The sequence below is a fragment of the Propithecus coquereli genome, unplaced genomic scaffold (genome assembly GCF_000956105.1).
Source record: "Propithecus coquereli isolate 6110/MARCELLA unplaced genomic scaffold, Pcoq_1.0 Scaffold84, whole genome shotgun sequence".
In the NCBI taxonomy this organism is placed as follows: domain Eukaryota; kingdom Metazoa; phylum Chordata; class Mammalia; order Primates; family Indriidae; genus Propithecus; species Propithecus coquereli.
Genome location: NW_012154618.1, coordinates 3,665,676 through 3,673,145, shown reverse-complemented (window position 1 = coordinate 3,673,145; position 7,470 = coordinate 3,665,676). Strand labels below are relative to the sequence as shown.

Genomic DNA, 7,470 nt, shown 5'->3' with positions numbered 1-7,470 from the left:
TATTTCCCTCCTCATGATACCATCATCATTTTGCCATACTCAGACCTGGAAGCTTCATGACTGACTCATTAATGAAATTTAACAGTAATGCATATGCAAAGAACTACCTAATTCACTGAAATATTTAAGAACTGACATTATGTGACTTTCTTATGTTTTAATGTTTAAGAGCCTTAGAACAGCCTAAAAACAACTAATATCCAATTTGCTTAGGTTATGAAGGCCTGACAGCCTTTCTGTTTACCCATGAATTGAAATTCTTATGTTGAAATATAAGAAACTTATTTACATTGAAAAGGTATATTACAGAATATGGAAAATTTCATAAAAAACAAAGGTCAGCTTAGTCTAACACTTAGTTTTTTTTGTTGTTGAAAGAAAGGCTTATTTGAAATCTTCATTGACTCTCAGCTGCCAGTTCCAGAAACTACACAAATTCCCAATATGGCTCATGCCAGTTTTCTGCTTTAAAGACTAAAAAGTAGACCAGGAGACAAAGTATCATTTCATGATTCTTCGCCTCACTTGCAACAGTAGAAAAGTAATTTAACTCCTTTGTGCAGCTTTTCTTCACCAGGAAATTAGGAATAATCATTGCCTTCCACCTTCCGTTGAGGACTTGGAAGAGTAATGATTCAAGGGCCATTTGGAATTAAAATAAAAAGATGAAATTATTTTTCTTTACACAAAGAATTAAATTCATAGGATATGAGAATATCTCTTAAATAGTTTATTTTTAAATGCTCACTTAAAAATTTTAAATGCTCATTTAAAAATTCAACATATTAGAATCTATTTATATTGCAGAAATACCAGAGATGCTAAAGTTGCCATATTAGGATGCCTTTAAATGATAATATCTATCAATGCCATTAAAATATTACCCACTTATGAAGCATAAAATCCCACTGCTTTAGGAGTGAATTGTGGGAGCTTAAAAATAATAAAAATATACTGCCCTATTTATCAGAAGCCACGGCAGTCAGTCTTTGAATCTGACTAAAGTCTTATTTTGCCCATAGCTCACCCTCTGCCCCCCACCTCTAATGGAGGATGGACCAGCTCATCTGGGGATCAGGCATTGCAGAGCCTGGAGGTGGGTAAGGAGGATCTCAGCACTCCAGGAACACAAACAAAACAACTCCGCTAGCGTCTATAGATAAATATTTAAGTGGTCCAGGTTGTTTCACTTTGTAAGTGATTTGTACTCTTTGTTAGTAACAGAAATGATAGAGACTTGTACTGTATTAAGGGTTCCAGTGTTGATTCTCAATAGAGAAATATTGGGAATATCGAGAAATAGCTAGGCCTATTAGTGGCCTATTATCATTTGGCTACTATTGAATTAGGCAGGTGTTGTTTTATTTAAAGTGAATCAGTATTCTTTTGTGTATAAGAGAGTGGTATGGTAGCCCTGAGGGTAGTCTGAATGCAAAATACAGGGCTCAGTCCAGAAACAGATCTTGGTGTCATTCATTATCTGGATTCCAGAAAGATCTTGATGAATGCTATGGTTTAGCATCCAAATTACTCAATATGAAGAAGCCAGGCTCCGTTTCTAGCCAACAGTAGACAATTGGGCATATTCAGATTGGCTGTTTTCGTATAACTTCAAAAGAATAGTAAATATTGCTCTGTTGTCTTATGACTATTACCGAAAAAGCAATAATTTTTTTCCAAGGTGATAATTCTGAAAGGGGGGGGGTGGGTAGAGATAGCAAAAGTCAGGGATTTTCTCCTGATGGAAAAAGCACTATCTGAACAGGCTTGTTGAGCTGTCAGTTGGGCACTCCAGGCTTTCTCTCTGATCATGCAGTTCGAAAGCCTTTGCAACTCTCCTTCCAGTCCTCCTGCAGGCCCCCGTGATCCCACATGTCCCACATTACCTCCCTACTACCCCGTTCCTCAAAAAAAAAAAAAACAACGTAGAGCTTGCTGTTGGTAAAAGAAAAACCAGAATAACCACTTTCCTTGTTTTGCACATTGAGGACCCCCTCCCCCTGCCAGACCTCAAAAACTGGGGGATTTGGAGGGAATCACAGAGGCCATGGCAAGGGACCAGGTGATAGTGTACATGACAGTACACTATCAGGTGTACATGACAGTTCGGGCTCAGGAGGGAAGATGACCTTAGTGAGGAATAGAAGTGGCAGTTCTGATAGTGTGGATGTGGTCCCAGGCAGAAATTTTGGACAGCAATTGGCAAGGATCCCAGCCTCACTACCAAAGCCCTACTTGCAGAAGGTCACCCTTAAATGATCCTCTTTTCTATCCATTACCTCTGGTCTTCTTGTCCCTTCCAGATCCTCCTTCCCCATTCCCTTATTACCTATTTTCAGTGACACCACTAGATTAGCCAAACTTCCAGTTGTACTTTTTATGCTACCCAAAATGCTTACTTTTACAAACCACATTTGGCCCATGTCAATCCATTGCATAAACCACATCGAGTTTCCAGTCCTCAGGCCAACTCCTGCACTTGCACCCATTTGAACACAAATAGACAACAAAAAGAGAAGAAATGTGTTAGCCTTTGTGAATGCCCAGAACCAGGCTACCATTGATCAGAAATTGCTAGCAGAGTGTTAATACAGAAAGATTCTCAAACAACCAAAACTACTCTTTGAGCACCAACTTAACATGTATTGCATTTAAAATGTAATAAATGCAGTATTCATAAACTTATATGTGCCTAGTGACTTTTGTGTCAGCAGGGTTTCTGTAGGCCCCTATTTATATCAAATAAACTTCAAATATTCCAGAATGTAGACTGCATCTGGTTCATTTTTGAAGTATCCCTCTAGGAACATTTCTAAAATAGTAGATTGTTCCAATTTTTTTCCTAACAAGAAAAATCCATGTGTTCTATGATTATTATTAATAATGGCTTCAAATAAATTATTGACTAGTCGCAATGGAATATACTTCCCAGCAGCTGAGGAGCTCCTTGCAAAATGTCTGGGTTGTGTTCCTCTGACTCCCTACTCTATCAGTTCTCTTGGTTATCACCATCCCAAGCAGAGTCGCTGAAGGGTCAACAAGGGAAAGGTAGGACAGATGTAAATGGTTTGTGGTTCAAGATTATAATAACATTTAATAAAAACATAAAAAGGAGTTGGTGATTCTTATTTTTTGATGCATGAATTCTGGGGCTTTTTAAAAATAAATTTTGTGTTCATAGGCTTCAATATATCAGCACATGTACATGTACACTTATAAACATACATATAGGTGTATATGTATATGCCAAATGACTGCCATTTAGGAGGCATTGTATGGAGGGAAGTGAGACTTATCAACCCTGCTATGGGGGAATTGTTAACAGTCTGACAGGCAGATAAGCATGAGCACTGTCTGTCCTTCTTTAATAGATAGACGTGTGCACAGTGCTAGGCTCTCTACTAGGCTGTAGATAATCAAAACACCAAGCCTGGCCTATGTGCCATAATAGTGCTACAGAGAATGAATCAATCTGAGTCCAGAGGAGGGAGAAACATTGCCAGCAAAGTTGATCATGAAAGGCTTCCAGGCAGCGGTGACATTGAACTTGTATTTAAATGCATGTTCCCTGTGTATAAGTCTCTGAGCATGTTTTCAATTTCAGTTATGTTAAACTTTGAGACATATAAGTCAGTGATCATTTATGATTTTTGAAAGTCTTGTGATTTTTTAAGTAAATCTTTAAAATTCTTCCAGCTTTACTCAAAATAATCCAAGACCATTTACTGTGACTTAAAGTATTCATAGAGCAAGGTGATTATTACTCTCGAGACCATTGTACAAAGCCCTGAAGTGTGTTAAACATACGCCAGAAACCTCTCTCCTTTGTTATATCATATGAGTCTGTTAGGTTAAAAAAATTCTATCCTTTTTTGCTATTCCTGTTCTATCTGTGGCACCTGAAAAATAGAACTTTATGTGTCTCAATCTAAAAGGAGCAATTCTTTTTCTGTATTACATATACTATCATACACTTAGAAAATCCAGAGAAAAACAGACAAATATGCTTATTAGTGTACACACTTCCATTTTCCTAAAGTTGCGTAACTAGCTGAATTAGGAAAATGCTGTAAACATTGCATCACTGTTGACATTGAACATTGCCTAGCTAGAAAGAAAGGGGTTTATGTATTTTTTTCATTTGCTATTTCAACAGTCTAAGTCGCAGTGGCAAATGAAAATACAATTGAATCTCAAGTGAATGGCCAGAAATACCGTATATTTTATGAAATATGGCAGCATAATGAATAGGAGGTAAAAAAAAATGTCCTGGCTTTCAAGTCCTGATGGTTGTGATGTGATTGAATCATAGTGCATTCTGTTTGATGTCTCAGCTTTGCTATTCAGATGCACTGCAAAGTATGTGCATCGCCCTGTCTGTAAAATGCACCCGCCAACCCGGCACGGATGTAGTTTGTTTTTCCTGCATCTGCAAGAAATGTATATATTCAGAGTAGAATTTAAGTAGGGGTATTTTAATTCTCCTAATTGTGATAGTTTTCCTATACAGGGAAAACTATCAGTCAGGTACAAAAGAAACTGCTTAGGATTTGAAGGAATTTGACAATTTTGTTGTAGTTCCTAGCCTGGCAGGTGGTAATAATGCCTATGCCAGCACTGTCAAAATATGAAAATTAAAGTGACGATGGGTTTTAATGAAATCCATTTGACAAATATAATTAAGGTGTTTTAATATGAAGTCCTGTAATAAAGAGTACCGGTGGACTCCCTGAGGTCCTGACTAATTGTGTAGATTGCTTTTAAGCTTTGAATAGTTTTATTGGATAATGAACTGTTAAGAAGTGTTAGATCTTTCTTAAGCAGAATTTGGTTTGAAAAAGAAGAGGAGAGACAGGCCTGAGGTGTGGCATTTTAAACATAATTAGAGGAGAGATTTAAGTTAACATCTTTGATCTTGCTGTCAGTTTTTGATTAGAGCTGTAAATGCTTTAATCAAGTGTAGTGTAGTCATTACATTTCTAACTGTTTTTTAAACTGCGAAATTACTGAGACATTGACATCAATTTTAACACATTCTGAAAATTTGCAGCAGAATTGGGTTTCTCTGCTGAGTGTTTGCATTAAAATACCAGATTATACTGATTTACCAACCTTAAACACAATGGCAAAATTATATTGTGATAAGGACTAGTTTAGTTTCCATCACAGTTAGACATAGTAAAAAAGTAGTGCAATTACTTGATATTTGTTGTGCTTTCTAGGAATGTGTTTGCAAGTTGAAAGCACTCATATGAACTAATTCTATTCAAATGTATAGATGAGGAAGGAACCTCAGACTATTCGATCAAGTGGATTTTATAAAACTAAATGTTTTAAACTTTCACTTTTCAAAGAACCATTGTTTGCCTAATAGCTCACTGTGATCATCTGACGTCTTATTTGGTTTTGTGTTCCCATGCCTGGTGCATAGTAAGCACTCAGTAAATATTTGTTGAATGAATGTGGAATCATTTTATGATAGCAGAGTACGTACCCTGCTTGAATTCTTTTCCCAGAATTCCTTAAGATTATAAATAAGTGAACTGTAAGGGAAAAGTACATTCCTCTTCCCCTCTGCCACCTGTCTTAGCCCAGGTAGTCATTATGGGCCAATACCGACATATGGGTCTATATTTGATATTTCTGACTAGTTGCCAGTAACATCACAAAAATGATGAGTTAGACCAATGCTGTGTGGGATTCTCCTTGGTAGAAATCAGCCTGCCTAGCATTTCACCCACGATTGCAGAAGTGATGGGGCTATTTTAAGGAGCCATGCCCCAGGGCCATTCATTGTCCCTAATAAGAAGAAGTCCACACTGATTACATGGTCTTGAACTTCCTTCTTGTATATTATATGTTACATAGGATACCAAATGCGGAGTTAAAAAGTCTAGATTCAAATCCAAGGTCTGCCGGATACTCCATTTAGAAAAATTGGTTTTCTCTAGATGATCTAATCCAACCCCTGAATAACATGAATAACTTCCAAATCCCTCCTGATTCTAGAATTCTGTTGAGAAGTGTCTACCTCACTATATAAGGTTCTTGACCACCTTCACCCTTTTTGCCTTTCTTGATTTTAATGATCTCTCCTTTTTACTTTTCTTTATGTTCCTACTCTTTTCATTTGATCTTTCCACCATTTATTTATTCATTTATCTGTCCATCTATCCATCCATCCATCCATCCATCCAGGAAGTATATGTTATATTATATGCCAGGCATATGTGGAAGAGAAACAACATGGATACATTGCTTTGTTTGGTTACCTGATACCAATGTAGTGCCAGGGATGGGGAGTGGGTGGACAGGAGAGAGTACTGTCTTCTCCGTATCCAGTTTGATATTCTGTCACTGGAGACAGATGTTTGTAACTAGAAGTCGCTGGACCAAATGCCTTTCAACAGTTTTACCTACAAATTTTGTTAGAAATACTACCTTTCTTGTAGATTATTCAACAACCTATTGTTTTAAATATTTATCATATACCATTAGTTGCAGGTCAGTATTATGTCCATTCTGAACCTGCAGTTAAAACAACAAAGTAGAAACCATTGTCTCCCTAGGTCCTTACCTTTGTCTTCTAAGATTCTAAAAGAAATATGAGGCACACATGGGCCAGGTGTGGTGGCTTGCACCTGTAATCCCAGCTACTTGGGGTGCCGAGGTAGGTGGATCACTTGAGGTCAGGAAGTAGAAACCAGCGTAGGCTATATAGCAAGATCTCATCTTTATCAAAACAAAACAAGAAGAAAAGAAAAGAAAAAAAGGAAACGTGAGGCACAGTGTAGAGTATCAGTAACGATTAGGTTGTCAGTAGCCTGGGGTAGAAGCCAAGAAATATGGATTGTTGCAGACCTGCAAGGATGATGAGCAAATCTGTGGAAAGTACCATATTTTTATGTTAGTTGAGCCAACACATTTGGCACATCCCTCGATACAGCACCTGTACAACGTTCCATACTTTGTTGTGGTGGTGGTTCTTTTCACATCACTCTACTCCACCTAAGTGTGAGCTGCTAGATGTTGGGAACATGCTTCCTTCTTCTGTATTTCTTCACAGTGCCTGCCACATAATTGGTTCTCAATAATGTTTATGGACTTGAATTCTAATACTATCTCTGATCTAAAATTTACTTCCATGGGCAAATTGTTTAAACATCCCTGGAGAGTTCGTTTTAATCAGGATTTCCAAGGGAAAAAAATGAGTGGAGAATCCATGGGATAAATGAAAATGACTTCAAAACTTTTCCTTTACTTCCGTGAGCATATTTTAAACTGCTTAACTCTCTGGCCCATCCCCCAAATCAAATAAAGATTTTCCAGCGGGAGACTGTGGCAGTTTCCACTTTTGGAGTAGTTGTCTGGTGCTTTGAGATCGTGATGAAAGACCTGTAGGGTGGGGAGGGATTGTTCAGACGGGATCTCTTCTGCATCCATAGATCTCATCAGAGTCAATCTGCTTAT

At 37.6% G+C, this 7,470-nt stretch overlaps 1 protein-coding gene across 1 annotated transcript in view; it reads left to right on the top strand.

Annotated features, from left to right (window-relative positions):
• VTI1A (vesicle transport through interaction with t-SNAREs 1A) overlaps positions 1-7,470 on the top strand; it is a 415,426-nt gene that overhangs the window by 210,734 nt on the left and 197,222 nt on the right. The gene's annotated exons all lie outside the window — the stretch shown is intronic.